At 40.8% G+C, this 18,026-nt stretch overlaps 1 long non-coding RNA gene across 1 annotated transcript in view; it reads right to left on the bottom strand.

The window, feature by feature from the left end:
* LOC146812275 (uncharacterized) overlaps window positions 1-18,026 on the bottom strand; it is a 60,092-nt gene that overhangs the window by 2,601 nt on the left and 39,465 nt on the right. Inside the window, exons 3-4 of the long non-coding RNA XR_014965888.1 lie at window positions 3,879-3,961; window positions 3,130-3,257 (exon numbers count right to left, since the gene is read on the bottom strand). This is a non-coding gene — a long non-coding RNA (uncharacterized LOC146812275). The remainder of the gene's footprint in view (window positions 1-3,129; window positions 3,258-3,878; window positions 3,962-18,026) is intronic.

The following is an 18,026-nucleotide window of genomic DNA, read 5'->3' as shown; positions in this document are numbered from 1 at the left end:
TGAAACACACTAAGAACACCAATAATTTCCAAACTAATTAATTGTAAATATTGTACAAATTCACAGATTTTGAACATAATCCAACATCCGTATAATTGAACTATAATACCTGGAGGCAAACCACTAAGTTTGAATTAAATATTTTTTTTTTTAACTTAAAAAATAAATTTAAAAACCTTTACCACAGGTGATTATCAGTGATTGGGGGGAAAATTATTATTCCAATTCCACCAGGTGCTGGCCTCAGGGAAGGTTCTGGTCAGTGGTGGGCAGCAAAATTACTATTTTAACTCCGCGGGGTGCTGGCCCCCAGGTAAGGTGCTAATCAGTTGCAGGCCATGAAATGTAATGCATTTTCAATAAAACAAACACAAGGAGTTGATTGACGGAGCCCTGAAACTTTTCAGACACTCACACCCAGTCACAGATCTGGGTTGAATCCATCATCGTTCTTTAGTTCACTTTGCCACCCCAGTTCAGACCCAGCCATATGCTAACAAGTCTTGACCCTGTGCCAAATGGAAACAGTCCAGACCGAACAGCCAGGCCAGGTCTTCCCTGGACCAGAAACAAGCATCCTGGGACTGGTTTCAGGGACAAGGCTGATTTGCATATGGCTGGGTTCAAACTGGAATGGCATAGAGAGCAAGCAAAATGATGGGTTTAGGCCCAGATCTCTGTATTGGGGTGAATGTATGACAATGTTCTGCATTCTGTCCATCAATTGTTCTTTTTGCATTGGTCACCCTGAATGGGACAGGTATGCCCAGACGTGGATCCCATGCTCTCCATGCCACTGAAATCCAGCTATCCTGGCTGATGAGGGGTGAAACCCTGAAACCGGTCCTAGGATGCTTGGTTCTAGTCCAAGGAGAACTTGGCCTGGCAGTTCGGCTGGATTGTTCCCATTGGGCGCAGGGTCAAGGCTGATTTGCATATGGCTGGTTTCAAACTGGAATGGCATGGGGATAAAAAATGAAAAAGATGAATTTAGGCCCAGATCTCTGTACTGGTGTGAATGTATGACATTGTTCTGCATTCTGTTCATCAATTGTTTTTTACGCATTTCCAATACAAAATACAGACAACACTTTTTTCTTTTCCACAGGACTTGCAATTTACCCATCAAAAAGGACCAAACAAAATCATCTGGACTCAAATCCACCTACACCAGCATTTGTGAAAAAAAGATCTGGACCCTGAGAGGTAAAATGTTTGCAAAACCTACTTTTTCAACCCAAAGAAACCAAAAATGTATCTTAAGCACCAACAAAAACACAAACAATCATCAGTTAAAAAAAGAAAGCAATTTTTTTTTAAAAAAAGGTTGTACTGTAGATAGCAATCATTTTGAATCTCTCTATTTATGTCAACTTTTCCTTACAGGCACATCCAAACTCAGAAGGGAGTAATCTAACACTACAATATCTACTGGAAGAAGACCTGAACCACCAAAGGACTATAGAAAATTTCAAAGGTAAAAGAGACATTAGGAATTTTAAAAACCGGCCTTTTGTTTTACAGACGTCAACTATAAATCAGACTGCAAAAACATATTTAGCAAAGTCAGAGTCCAGTAACAGAATGAAGAACATGTTCTTAGAAACATCAATAGGCAGAAAAGAAATAACCACTTTTTCTTTACAAGTTTTAACAAACATTTCTATTTGTAAACACTCTAAAACAAAATAACTTTTCCTATCCTGTTTTACAGAAAAATACAATATGGCAACAGGAAGAGAGGCAACCTACATCCAATCTAACAGAGGCAATCAAATGCTAAAGTATGGTGGCTATCTTTATTGTAAGGAGAGACTAACTGAGCCCAGGAATCATTGGAGTTGTGTGCAGTATTATGCATCTCATTGCACAGGCAGAGCAGTTACTCTTGGGGACTTTGTTAAAAAAAAAAAAACACAGAGCATAACCACTCTGCAATGGAGATTGAGGTTATAGAGAACATCCAACTAATCAAAAATTCGGCATTCACCTCCAATGAACCCTGTGGCTCAGTTTTGAGGGAGGTATCCTAACACATTCCTATATATATAGCAAGTACTATGCCCACAATTCCTAATCTCTGCAGATAAATACAAAAGATAAAACGGGCAACTCACCCACAACAATTAACACCCCAAAATACCATAACCATGTACCTTTGGAAAACAGTGATATTTGGATTAAGAATGGTACCTTTAAATACACACCCAATCCATTCACCCAAATATCCACTATTCATGCCAATATCAATAGCACTACAGTTCCATTAGTGTACAGTTTACTCTCCATTAAGCAAACCTCAACACACACTGCATTTCTAACAGTGGTAAAATCAAAAACACTCAATAAAAGTCCAACAAAATTAATAGATTTAGAGATAGCAATGATTAACACCATTACTAAAGTATATCCAGATAATCAAATTCAAGGATGTTTTTTACTTTTCAAAGGCTTATTGGGGAGACTCCAAAATACATCCTAAGTTGAGGATTATATTTCAGACCGTAAACTGCATTATGAATTAAAGAAACTGAGTTATGCTTTCTACTTTCTAACAGTGTGGATGAATTCTACACATCAATTAGTGAATCAGAGTATTTTACAACAAACAATGACAAATTGGTTCCCTTACTAAATTACTTTGAGGACACATGGATTGGCCATCTAAACAGATCGAGTGGCATGAGAAAGCCAAGGTTCCCTTTTGAATGGTGGAACGGTTACACAACCCTTTAAGAGGGAGGTGCAAAGACTAATAATGTAATAGAGGGATGACAACTCCCTCAACAAATCAAGTTGAAAACCTCACCCAAACTAATGATTTCTTAAAAGTTTTCAGGAAGGAGCAAAGGTTCCAAGAAATGAGAATAGCACAATCATTGACAGGCAGTCTGAACCCACGTGTTTAAAAAAGAACACAAGAAATGTCCGAACGACTATTGGGTCAAATTCAACAATTTTTGTTGATGGTGGCTTGAGAATACCTAGAAAACATTGCATGCAAACTCTAAATTTCTAACAAAGACTAACAGCTGTTCTCTTACTCTCCTGTTTTGCATTTTTTTGAAGACATTAGTTACACATTTTAGAAATTATTTTTCCTAATTAAAGGAATGTCTGGCTTCTTACCTGAAGTTGCCTTGTCTTCAACTCTTGGTGAATTATAAATAATCACACTTCACCAAGAGTCTTGAGTGCTCCAATAATCCAAAGTAACAAATCCATATTCCATGATTGTATCCAAACCCCGTTGAAAGCTAACAAAGAAGACAGATTGGCATAGCCATATTTATCCACAAAACAGCTGGTAAATTACTGTGTAGTATAAAAAATGCAACCCCCCCCCCCCAAAACAAAATCACGAAAAATATGTTTTTTTAAAACAAAAATGCAACAACAAATCGATTTATACAATGCCCTGTCCAGACAATAGTATTTGATCCATATCCTTTGAAGCGATGACCTAAAATCAAATAGTGCACATAGTAAAAATGTTTTCTTTTAACAAAACAGCAAGGAAAAAAAAAATGCAAATGTCCCCAAATTCCAATAGTTGATCAATGGCATGCATTTCATCCTCACTCACATGTTTTTCGTGCCAAGAATACCATATACAAAGTTTAATAACATGGTGCTAAAAAAGAAAATGTAATTCTTTTTCTCCTCATTTGGTTTAAAAGAAATCCTATTCTTTCTCAAAATGAGTTTTTTCACGAAAAGAATAAAAAGAAAAAAAAAAATCTGCCGAATGTGGGCCTGCAACCCATAGCTGCAGAGGAATGGAAAAGTGGTTAAACTTAAAACAGTCAAAAAATAAATGTTACTAGTAACTTGCATCTAACTACTTCCTTCCTATCTCTACATTTAATTGGACTTACCTGACCACAGCTCTTCCTTGCTTCTTATCTTGGTCACAATGCTTCACCAACTGTAGAACCCTTCCCACAACCGCATATGTGAACTGAAAGCAAAAAGGAAAAAAGGGAAAATTTCTCCCATTTAACTATATGGAAAAGCACGTGAAAGTACTTCTAAAAATTGTTCACAATATATGTGGATACATTTTTTAAAGGAATTTAATATTTAAAAAGAATTTAAACTAAGTAATATTTTTACTATATTTTGCAGAATATTAATGAACAATTAAATATTTATTTTAAATAAACGAAGTTATATGGATATGTTTAATCTGTTTTTAAAAATGATTTCAATATATTTTTTCCCACATCTAAAAGTGTGTTTTATTTAGAGTTTAATTAAATAAGAAAGAGGTTTTACATCTCCCAATGATAAATATTTTTCAAATGCATAATTTATTAATTGTTTAAAATTACTCTGGTTTAAAAGTAATACTCGTGTAGTAACACACTCCGCCACTCAAAACCCCTATTTCCCACATACTCTATGGCGGTGGGTGGTACACACCTACGAGTATTTTGATATATATATTAACAAATATGTCAAATTAAATTAATACCCAAGTATTTCAATTAATTCTGCAGTATTGATACACTCCCCAAACCCCCTATTTCCCTCAAACCCCATGCCAGAGGGTGGGTGTAATACACCAAAGAGAAATTATTTCGAATTTGAAAGAAAAATATAACAGTATTACAAATTAAAATAAATATCCAGGTATTAAAATTAACAGCAAAGCATTAATTCAGTACCCATCCAATCACCCAACATCCTACACCAGAGGGTGGGCGTATACCCTCCAAGATTCTTTTTATATTTAACTAAATAAAAACATTAAATTAATACGCAGGGATTAAAATGAAAACCCGAGTATTAAAACACTCGCCCACCCAAAATCCCTATTTCCCTCACATCTGTTATATTTTTAAAATTAATTTTTAAAAACACCAAACTTAACCGAAAACAAATTAAACATCCATCTTTAACATTCTTCCAATATAAAAACGTACCAATTAAACTTGCCATAGAATGCATTGTAATGGCATGCATTGTAATGTATTCTGCAAACTGCATTGTAAAATCATTATGATGTAATGCCTGCATTGTGATGGTAGTTTCCTAGTTTGGGAACCAGAGGAGCCATACCACCTCTTGGCAAGCATAGTTCTAATAAGGTCACTAGGCCAGCCCTGGTCTCCAATAAATCATTGGCTAAACCTAAGTAACAACAAAAAAACCCAGAGTCCTCAGAGACGTTACAATTCAAAGAGTCCTGATAGGTATCAGATTTCTGATATGCGTTCTCCTTGTTCCTTTCAGGAATCATCTGACCAACAGTACGACAGAAGGGCGATCCGATCCCAGACAAGAGAGAGTATGAGCAACTGAAAAAAGACCATACTCGTCTGACGTGAAGATAAAGGAAGACAAGTCACTTCCATATAAAGCACCTTTCATGAGTTGTAGCATTGATAGCTAGATATGCCACAGACCAAGAAACCTCCTCCTGAACAGGATTTGGGCAGTGACTCTCGACAGTGTGACAGAGGTCACCATAGTCAGCCGGAATCTCCACCAATTTCTTGTAACAAAAGCAACCGATACCTTCATTACAGTTGAAACAATGGATACCACGAATAGACTATCACTGTTGAGGGTGATATTCAACTCATCATTAACCTCTTCAGTGCCCCGCCCTGTGCCGGGCGTTGCATTAGCGGGCGGGGTTCATGACAAGATAGTCTCGTCATGGGCACAGCACAACCGCGCTCCATGACGAAACCATCTCATCATGGGCACTGAAGGGGTTAAAGCAATTTTTGGGTCAACTTAAGTACTTCTTATGATATTCTATTGGCGGAGGTCAATTGGCCCCCAACTATTGTTCTTGCTTGTCCACAAGGTGAGAATGTTACTTTCCAGTCTTTCTCACACCTCATCCCAGACAAGGTCAAACATGCATATGTATCTGAATGGGCCCTTGCCTTGGCCCCAGCTCTTTATCGTAATCACATGTGTTGCGATAAAGAGTCCCCTTAACATGCTATTCCTGTACTGTCTACACTTCAAATTCAACCACAGTATCCCATTAAATGGGATGCTAAAGCTCCCGTTATAGAAATCCTTTTCAACTTCCGAACCAGGGAAGAATAGAACCCTCTCTCTCTCAAATTAATAAAACTCTTTCCCGTTCTGAAACCCGATTGCTCCTATCAAATAGGATTATATCAGACACATTTGAATAGTTATACTCGCTCATATGCAGTGCAAAACACCCATAGTACGGCGCTGATTAATAATATCGTCTGTAAGATATATAAAACCAAATTGGACATTTCCAACTTTTTTTCAGTTAAATTTGGCTCCTGTGAGCCGTGTCTGGTCGGCATTTAGCACCTTCGGTTTACAGAGGCGCTACACCCGACTTCCTATGGGTATAGGAACAACCCGAGAGTCTTTGAGGCATGCATTGTATTGATTCTCCACAAAGATCGACCCTGATGCGCTTTCCTATGATGATATCTATCTTAGCTAATTAATTGAGCCCCCAATTAGCAAGACTAGATCAATGTTTTTGTGATTTACTGAACTTGGTTACAAATTTAACTTTAAAAAATCTTACATAGCTTTTCTCAGTGTCCTTTTCTTAGACTCTGAACTTAAAAATGAGCGGAAAAGTCTTGCCTCTCATTTTCTGGAAATGTTGGCTCAATTGCAGCCTCCATGCACACTTAAAAAAAAAGTTTGTGTCTCTTATGGGACTTTGGAATTATGGGAGGACATACATACCTGATTATGCACAATGCATTAAAGTGCTTTATACCTTAATACGACCTGATTTTTTCCACTTCCTGTTGGACATTGGATCACATCATAACACTCAGTTCTTTACAGTCTGATTTTCTTGAAACACGTAGCCTAGATACACAGTTAACACCACTAACTTGGGTCATCTGGGTATTACAGGGTAGAATTGGATTTACATATGTAACATTTAGTGGAGATGAAACTGTACCCATAGCATATATATCCAAACTTTATTCTCCTACAGAAATGTATTTTGCTTCTACTGAAAACATTTGAAATGCAGTACAGATGGTGATCCTGAAGGAACAGCCACTTGCTCAAGGTAAACACATTGTTATTTTGCCTATGTCAGACTTCAAGGCCATCACAAAAGTAAACATCCCTATTGCAATGGCCCTCCATCCCAGATGGATACAATGGGCTACGTCCTTAACAGCCATGGATGTAGATTTAGTCTTTGACCCTTCTTTGCAAATTCAAGAATTTCTGCAATATGAATACCTTTATGCATTACCTTCTTCAGTCTTGCCTCTTGATCAATCAAAAAAACATCATTCACACTGATGGTTCTATTCACCCTGCTATAGTTTCTAAGCAGCAGTATTCTGTAGCATGCGCTGTCGGTATTGGCACTATGTCAGATGGCGTTATTCACCCACCAACTACTTGCACCCAGTCCGTTGGGTACAGTCCTGCACAGTTGGCTGAAATTAAAGCTTTATTCCTTGCTCTTGAAAATATGGATCCTGAATTACATACACTTATTGTTTAATTCGTATTAATGTGTGCTATCTTTTAATGATAACTTACATTTTTGATGATCTGATTTTTAAGGATTCCAAGGGTAGCACAATAAAGCACAAATTGATTCGGATTAGAGTGACAGATCTAAAGGATAGGCTGTCACAAGCTCATAAAACACATACATCGAGTCATCAACTTGTTGGAGCACACGCCGTAGGGAACACTCTGGCTGATGAAGCTGCCAAATCTGCAGTAACCACATCTAAAATAGCAGTAGCAACTCTACATCTTGTATCGATATTGATCTTGTATGCAGTTAATGCATTTAAAAATGGCAGAGCTTTACCGAAAGGCTTTCCTTCAAAATATTCCGGTCACTTAAATGATCAAAGTGTTCCTTTTGCAACAATTGCTGGTGTTTGTGATTGTGTGATTCCTACTCCAGGCTGCAGACAGGGTTTAATTATAGCAGTACACAAAGGTGGAGCTTCCACTGTTGCTGGGGTGGCTGTCACTATTTATCTCTTACAGCAAGGTTTATGCCAACAGTCCAGAAAATAGGTTTTAACTTGTGACATTTGTCAGCAAATCAAAGGTTCCACTGTGTCTAGTCTACCACAGACATCTTTATTTCTAACCAGCCTTTTGGCTGCTTTTACTTAGATCATTGTGGCCCATTGATTTCATATAAAGCGTTCAAATATATTTTGGTTGCAGTGTATTCTTGCTATAGATTCCTTTGGGTTTGTCCACATCGCTCGTCTGAAGTTCAACCTGTTGTTAAAGACATGCAAGTCTATCAGTACATATGCCAGTTGAGCTTTCCATTCAGGCCAAGGTCCAGCATTCACGTCTAAAGTGTACCACGATTCGGTGAAGTACATGGGTGTGCAAATGCATTTTTCTTCTCCATATATACCCGATGGTAATTCTGATGTGGAGAGAATATGCCGCAACTTAAAGCAGTACTCAACAGTTAGAGTATTAGGTACAGGGCGTGGTTGGTTAAACCATCTTTATGGGGTTCAACAAGCATTAAATCACCTTCCTAAATGATCTCTGGGTGGGCGGATCTGGTATGAATTACTTTTTGGGATCAAGATGTATGTTCCAGACCTTGATTGACCAGACGTCCTGGCAGCTGCCACAACCTTTGTTGCAGATAACCACTGTGCTGTCTTAAAGGAGCTACAAAGGTTTTGTGACACTCAATCTCGCAAACATCTGCCCAAGTCTCACTCTTCCAGTGCTGCAGATTAAATTCCAGTTGGCTTCCAAAGATTGGAGCTCTAGTTTGATAGAAGGTGGCAATCGAAAAGTAATTCGACAATGTACCATGCTCTGTTCCAGTTCTTGTTGTCCAAGTAACATGAACAGTGATTCAGCCACCACTTTCAGGATACAAAGAAACGCTTTGTCTTTATTGAACATGCCAAACTATACCATGTGGCTGATTCCACATAGTATGACATGGAGTAGTCGTTCTTTTACACAAGACTTACAATTGTGGGTTGTGAGCACCACCAATCTAGATACTCCCCGATGGAGGGGGAGGCCGAGTAATCCGCTGCCCATTTTACTAACACTGTCCATTTCTTCTATCCAGCCTTCTATAATGAATGTCCTATATAACTATCCACCATTGGCAAATACTAAGTGGGATTTTTCTAGCTCAACTGCTGAGTCACAGGCTCCTGTTTTCCAGCTAAGTACCTTCAGGTATTATATGGATCAAAATCCTTCTTCTTCGGACAGTTCTTCTGTTTTGCACACACCTCCAGCATAGATTGTTTTTTTTTTCTTGGATCATACTTTCCTTTGCTTCCTTGTTCCTGTAGATTGGATTTGTGAATATTTCCCACGTAATAATGGCCATTATCTCCCGGAACATACTACTACAGAACTGGTTGACAGGCTGCTGACCTCTCGATTCATCATTACATAATCTTAAAAGGGACCAGTGTCTTGTTAACATTGTAGCCAATCCAGTGACCAATAGCAGTGTTTGGGATAACGTTCCATTCGATATATTTGGTCCTTTGGAGATCCTGCAGATACCATGTGTGTTCAAAGTTTCTATGGGTGATGTAATAGTACTGGTTGCATTGAGACAATTGGGATATTGATACTGTAAATTATATGGTTTCTGAATTAGACTATTATACTGTTTTTGAATGAGAAATCTATACAATAATTCTCCAATTATGTTGATATGTTCTGCTACCATTATTTTGAATATCACTTTATGCAAGGAGCTAGTGTACAGCATCCTCATTTTAAAAATGCACAGTGGGATCATTGTCCAACTCACCCTCAAGGGAGTTTCAAAAATATAAGTAAACATATTTCATGGGGTATGACACTTCAGTCCTCACTTCATACATTTTCTTAGTGGTTTTGGGGCTAGTTTAAAATATTATGCTTACTCAAACTAAACATATCTACAACTATGTTCGTTAATCAGTTAGCCTTGAAAAGTTATGACAACTGAAAGGACACAATTGATTTCAAATCTATTTGGAGTACAATGTCCTGGCAGGTTCAGGGCTTGGAAACCTTATTTTGAGCCTTTTTATTTCCCATGCAAATTATTTTACTTAAACAATCAAACAGACTACTTTTCTGGGGTTGGTAAAAAGTAAAGAAATGAACAACCCGAATATTCTTTTAGTGGCCCTCATTCAAATTGGCAGAGTTTAGACATTTATACTGAAGAACAGCTGAAAGGCATAGTGCAGAATGGTACCTTTAATTCCCAATTTTCCAGTCCAGGGGAGGTGGCTATTGTGGCCAGTAGATACGGGGGTTGTGCAGCTTGTTTTCATAAATCCACACCTGGGTTTAAATGGAGAAGACCTGTTTCCCGATATCCCCAGTCAAAACATTGCAATATTGTTACCACCTAAATCGATTGCAGAAAAAAAATTAAACTATCGTTGGAACATTCCACACTGTCTGCAGAGAAACAACATTTTTCTCTCCTGCCTGAGGACATGAAATCATCAGATTTTCTTTTTGGTCCTAAATTCCCACATGCTAAAAGATTTATTTAGGCTACTTATAATGACACTTTTAAACTATCACAAATGGAAGCTGCTGCATGTTTAAGACAAACTAACCAGGATACTTTGGAAAGGTGCAGGCTGTTGTCGATAATAGTATTAATACACTGTTATCTGGTATTAGAAATTTGAACAACGTTGTGTCATTCGTTATGGATATTGTAGAGTGTGACATGTCAACCTTATATCACGGGGAAATGGAGCTTGGATCTATTATGCAGTTTAGCTAGACACTTCAAACTCTTCAGAATGGGTGAGCTTCATGGCATTACTTGAATGTACCAATTTGTTTTCACCTTTTAACTTAACAAACAACAACTAATGGCCATGAAAGATGCAACATACACAATAGTGCATTTAGAAATATTGAACCAACTCCCATTTAATATAGCTGAGAAGCCTTTAAGGGTGTGGGTACTACACAGTTTTATTTCACTCCCCACCTCGACATTTTAATTCACTGGTTGCATGAAACATTTCGCCATAGGTAGATACAAACTCCTTGGGAGCAGCTTCATACATGAATTATGGTCATTACCCTTTACATATCATTGTGAACATTCTGGCAATAAAAAGGTTATAACTGTAGAAGAATGTGACAACAGTAGAACGTTCACTTGTTTGTAAACAAGTTAAAATCCATAGCATTTCTAACACTTGGGCGCCCAATTAAGCTTATTAATGGGAATCCCAGTTCCTCCAATTCTCCCTAACATAACAGTACTTTCAAATGGTAGTTACCTCATGCTGAGAGATTGAGACTGGAGTGCAGGCTGGAGTCCCGTATATTTGGTGAGTTTCCAGTTAGTTACTTGTTGCAACATCTTCTTTTTTCCCTCTCTGCATGCAATAGTACATAGCTTGTTGTATCCTTCGATTCCATCTTTGAAGGCAGATTTCAACAATCTGAGTTAACTCATAGCATTATAGTTCCAACAAGAAGTAGCTCTCACATCTGCCTGCAAGACTTTCAAATTACAGGTGGCTAGAACTTCCAGTGAAACAGTCATTGTTAAATATAAACCTTTACCTGCATTTCAGAAAATTAGTGCATCAAATCTTTAGTGCGTCTAGTATAACTGGCCTCGCCCACTTTTTAAAGTTTTAGGCTCTGGCCTCATTACTTCTTTTCAGGCAGTTTTTGGAGTATTTCTGTCTTTTAACCACTCCATTGTTTCTAGTATATTCGGGGGATTCTCAATGCGGTTATTCCTCAGTTTTGGCATTCTCATCCTGGCCCTGCTTCTCCGCAATGATGTTCCTTTGGGGGGCACCGCTTCAACAATACCAATAGCGTATGCTTCAGATCTTTGGAATGTTACTACTTCAAGAACTCCATCTTGATTGGTCCTTAACCTCTTCAGCGCTGCGCGGATTCCCGCGCAGTGCTGAAAGATCTGAGCGCGGGCGGGGCCATGACGGAACGGTTCCGTCATAAGCACAGCCCAACCGGCGTGCATGACGGAACCGTTCCGTCATCGGCATCGAAGAGGTTAATATTTCGACCAGCCTGGTTTACCTGTGTGCAACCTATGTTAATTTTATCTGATGCCCCTTCAAATGGGCACTGGACATTTGACAGGCTTTGAAAATTCCTGCTACCATGAATGTTGGGCTGTTGAGGAGTCCCTTAGTGACCCATTTTTAGAACTATTCCCTGGGCTTGTGATTTCTTAACATGCTAGGTTTGAGCCATACACCTACAGAGAAACATGCACATCAGCACATGGACCACCGGACGTAGGCTCCACTAACACGGATGCTGGTTACCCAGCAACTGTCTCCGCATCGGCTGAGACCGGAGATCATGTTTTTTCCTTGGAGGTCATGGCATAGGCAATAGACCAAACATCGCACATGGAGTCAGACTCCTTTATGGACTCCTTGGCCTTCAAATTGATGAGTAGCACGATGGATTCCTCCAAATCACCATAATTTGACTATTCTTCCAAATTGTCACTTTCATCAATTAATTTTCAGTCCATGCCATTTTCATACCTATGCTGTTTGTAGGTTTACCTTCTAACAATATATGTTCCATTTGGTATTCTCTTTTGTGCCATTTTCTTGACCAAAGGGAGGGTGTTGTTTGTTTCCTGCTCGTCCCATTATAGTTTTCCATAAGTTAGCCTGATTGTGCATGCCGTAGGCTGCATTTTCTTTTGCACACGTTACTATAATAAACACGTTTTCTTTTGTGGCACATTGTATTTTCAGACAAACTGCATATGTTTTCATATTCTGTTCTTTTCCTGGGATTTAGTCAGCACCCCATAGACAAGCTCAAACAACAAATGTCCCTTGTTATTTTCTCTGGTCAGGCACTAGCACCTAGATATAACGTGAGAATGCAGCTGTTTATGAGCACACGTCTTGTCATGTAGATGAGCACAGAGCTCCCAAAAATACACATGGAGTGTAATTTGAGACAAGAGCACTACGTCAACCAAGATGTAAAACCCCTGTGTATGCTAAGGTACTTGGTCCGCCACTAATCCCAGAGACCTATGAATCATTTAGCTTCAGTAGAAGGGGAGGGGGTTTAGGCTACTCTGTCTTATGACATCACAGGGCTTTTCATAGTATACGGTTTATTGACCATGCAAACTGTATTTTTAGTATGCCTTTGTTTTGTAATTGTGGCAAGAATACTGCATTTTAGAGCATGATAATTTAAATGAATAATCTAAACTTCCTTTGTTTTCTCTTTTTAATCTTATTGTGGAAAGGTGTGAGTGAGAGAGCGAAAGGGTGTGTCCTGATACCGCGATCCCAGAGTGGGTCAAGAGTGCTGTATTCTGGGTTGCATATTCCCTTGTCTCTCTTGTAAGGTTAGGAGGGCAAGTGAGGCACTAAAGCTAGTTGGACTCTGGATCATATATATATATATACACAGCGGTGGTAGGGTGCTGCAGTCCCTGTATGCCAAGGTTTTATGGTCCCAAGCATAGTTCTGTTCCTGAGCAGTCCCTGCAATACACAAGTTACTATTCTGCACTGCACCATCCAAGATTTAATTCTGTGACTTTCTGGTTACACACAGACCTCTGCAGTGCATTGACTAATAAAGGTTTCATAATATACTATAGTGCATTATCCACTAACAACTTTTTATATTTATTTAATTTTCATTTAAGTTGGCCGTTATTTTATATGTAGCTACCCGACAGCGCAAGACCTAAAAAACTTACAGAATATTCAGTTTTTAGCCACATCTTTGACCCTGCCCCATGTTCAGACTTTCAAGGCCCTCTAACCCCCTGGAAACATGACTGAAGTCAACAACAGCAGTAAAATAATATAACCAGGAGTCCGTTTTTTCTAAATTATAACTGTTTTCACAATGGTAAAAATAAAACATTTTTAGATAAACAGTATCAAAGAAGATTAAGAGACAACATTCCCCCTAGAATTAAAGTAAGTATCCTAATTGGACTTTACAATTCATCATTAATGATTGTAAATGGTATGTTTTATTTATGAATGAATGATGTTCAGTGCCTTCCAGTACTATACAGCTGTAAAGACCAAGCCGTCAACATCTCATGAAATAAATATGCTCTCCTCCGATGCATTGCACTAACGTTGCAGCCCATGCCATACAGCCATTATACCCAGGACCAGTGGAAATATGCGACTGCATGGCTGTGGCGATTTTAGCATAATTCTAGATGTGCCGCATTTGCCACATCATATAAGACAAAAGGGTCAAAAGTCACTATAAAGCAGCAATGCATGTTATTGCACAGTGGTATGCCTCTGACACCCAACCACTGCCACCCACAAAACTTCGATTTATGAAAAAACATTTAATATTTTCCCACTGAAAATAATGATTTGCCATGGGAATTGGGGGTGTTCATGGTTGTCGATAAGGAGCTCTACGTTCTAGAAATTTTTGTCAGGGGAGGATTCTTACGCCTAGAAAACTTAGGACAGGGGGTCTCACAATCTGAAAGATTAAAGACCTCTGCTCTAAGCCCTTTGGACTAAAAGTTGTTTTAAAAACATTTTTATTAAATATTTTCAACACAAACTAATGTGTACAAGAACCAAAAAGTGATATGCCAAATACTTAGCCGCCAAATACTGATCTAACAGAGCTCCCCAAAATAGGAGGGTTTATGGTGAAAAGTTAGGTGAGAACTACTCCAAAGATGCCGGGTCCAACAGGCAAATAACCAACACCCAATATTCCCTAAAAAAACAAGCCATCTCAGCTGGTAGTACTAATGAAGGGCCAACACATCAGACTGCCTTGCAATATAAGAAGCCAATCACTACTATAATATTTCCAAATAAAAAGTAGGTGGCGGCTGGTGTCTATACATCTCAAAAATCTAACACCATCCTCCTTGCAGTAGGTTGTCATGTAGCTTTTGAAATTACAGTTTTAAATCTGACATTTCTGAAGCAGGCCAGAGGCATTAAGGCATGGTCAGTAGCACAAGGTGTCCTACCTTCTAGGCTGATCCAGGGAAAGACATATCTTTCCATTTACTAAACCACTCTTTTCAGGCTACCTCTTTGTCTCACTGTAGCTCTAACCAGCGTCATCTTAGCAATTTTTTGGAACCCTGGGCAAGGTATTACAGTTATTTTTGAGTGACAATTTCTGAGAGTTTAATAGTACAAGAATCATACCAAAGTTCTTACCCAGGATCATTCCGAATAGGTCTCAAAGCAGCTTAAAGACACCCAACACCTTGTCAGATGAACACACCATTCTCTAAGCCTATGAGACTAAAAGATTTTTCAATAAATATTATATTTAAGCAATGTATAACAAACCAATGAGCTCTGGAAGATAACTCAGACAGGACAACAGTGTTCTGTTAACATATTAGTGGTTCAGTTAGTGGCAATATCAACATTAAGATATCCATCAAAAGAAATGCCCCACAATAGAAAGAGCTGCCACACACAGAGCCGCCACACACACACACACACACACACACACAGAGAGCCTTCACACACACACAGCCGTCACACACAAAGAACTGCCACACACACAGACAGTGCCGCCGTGCACGCACACAGCCGCCGTGCGCGCGCACACATCCGCCACGCGTGCGCGCATACACACAGCCACCACGCGCACACACACACACACAGCCACCACGCGCACACACACACACACAGCCACCACGCGCGCACACACACACAGCCACCACGCGCGCACACACACACAGCCACCACGCGCACACACACACACAGCCACCACGCGCACACACACACACAGCCACCACGCGCACACACACACACAGCCACCACGCGCACACACACACACACACACACACACACACACAGCCGCCACGCGCGCGCACACACTCAGCTGCCACGCGCGCGCACACACTCAGCTGCCACGCGCGCGCACACACTCAGCTGCCACGCGCGCGCACACACACAGCTGCCACGCGCGCGCACACACACAGCTGCCACGCGCGCGCACACACACAGCTGCCACGCGCGCGCACACACACAGCTGCCACGCGCGCGCACACACACACAGCTGCCACGCGCGCGCACACACTCAGCCGCCACGCGCGCGCACACACTCAGCCGCCACGCGCGCGCACACACACAGCCGCCACGCGCGCGCACACACAGCCGCCACGCGCGCGCACACTCAGCTGCCACGCGTGCACACACAGCCGCCACGCGCACACACACAGGCGCCACGCGCACACACACAGGCGCCACGCGCACACACACAGGCGCCACGCGCACACACAGCCGCCACGCGCGCACACAGCCACCACGCGCGCACACAGCCACCACGCGCGCACACAACCGCCACACACACAAAGCCGCCACACACACAAAGCCGCCACACACACAAAGCCGCCACACACACAAAGCCGCCACGCACACAAAGCCGCCACGCACACAAAGCCGCCACGCACACAAAGCCGCCACGCACACAAAGCCGCCACGCACACAAAGCCGCCACGCACACGCACACACCCACCATGCGCGCACACACGCACCACACACCATGCGCGCGCGCGCACACACACCATGCTTTTGAATTTATAGATCCAATCCTGACATTGCAGCCGATTCAAGTACGCCAGAGGTTTTAAGGCATTGGCAGTTGCTCAAAGCATCCTATCTTCTAGGCTGCCCCCAGGGAAAGATATTTCACGAGATTCTTAACCTCTTTTCATTCTACCTGCATCTCACGGTCACTCTCCCAAGTGTCTTATCAATTAATTCAGGTACTAGGAAAGACATTACACTGAAATTTGAGTGACATTTTCTGAAAGTTTAATGTACTATTCAATATGTGGGCTTGAATTTGCAGATATTGAGGAAAAACATTCAGATTTCAAATGGGGAAAAATTCCAGAAAATGACAAGTACATATGATTCATCAAAAAGTCCTTACCCAGGATCCTTATGAATGTATTTCCTAAAGTGGATTGAAGACACCAAACACCTTATTAGGCAAGATCTGCATTCTCTAAGCAAGAGGTCTTCAGTTTGTGGGGCACAACCCACTGGGTAGCCGTGGAGTCTTGGGAAGTTGGGGCACGCATTCCTCAGCCTCTTCAGCTTAAGTGTCTTTCAGGGACTCTCCTGTGCTGTAAAACTAAAGCCTGGCAGACTATAACATGGCACCCTCGCTTGGTCTGGTACTTATTGAAGAGACCCCGCTCACCCCCACCACCCCAGAGTAGCACTTGTGCTTGTCCACGATCCCCTCTCATCGGTTCCCGGAGACATCCGTGATGTCGGTGCTTAGCCTGCTATGCTGTGGGGTATTTCTATAGGTTTTTCAAGCTTGAAGTTTAAAAGGTGTTTTGACCCTTTGTTTTGCACTACCGTTATGCTTTTTCTTTTACTCCATTTCTACACTGGCAGAACCAGTCTCTATTGTGGCACATAACTGCCCGGTGGTTACAGCATACTTAACACGGAGTCCTCAATGCAGGGGCAAACATTTACATAGTGGAGGCTCATCCAGTATACTGCTTTGCGGTATTTTATCCTTGGGTTCAATTTTCCGCAGGAGATGCGAATGATAATTTGTTTAATGAATATACTGTCGCTGCTCCTCCAGCAGCGTATCATTTGTACGCGTTGATTCAAGTTCCAATTACGTCAGGAGAGCATACCATTTGGTTTAATGGCGTACTTCCTCCCCCAGTACCTTATGTTCGAATGGGCCCACTGTCTATCGATGGGGACGCTTGGCCTGATTTGGCACGTTTTACACCACATCCAAATTATCTCAATGTTGGTATAATAGAATTACATTTTTTATACGCACAGTTGGTTCATCTTTATAGACGTGTCACACAGTTTATGTAGTGTGCCCTACAGGCAGCTCCAGCTGGAGCTGCTTCTCCACCACCAGGTCACAGCAGAGGACTTCTGATTAGTCCCGTCATGATTAACTCTGTGATGGGCACAGCTTCTCAAAATCGTGATGACTTGCTGTTTTGACTTGCACAAACATTTCAGCAGCTTGAGGTGGTTTTTCCACAT

The sequence above is a fragment of the Triturus cristatus genome, chromosome 7 (assembly GCF_964204655.1).
Source record: "Triturus cristatus chromosome 7, aTriCri1.1, whole genome shotgun sequence".
Classification (NCBI taxonomy): domain Eukaryota; kingdom Metazoa; phylum Chordata; class Amphibia; order Caudata; family Salamandridae; genus Triturus; species Triturus cristatus.
This window is presented reverse-complemented; position numbering and strand designations above follow the sequence as displayed.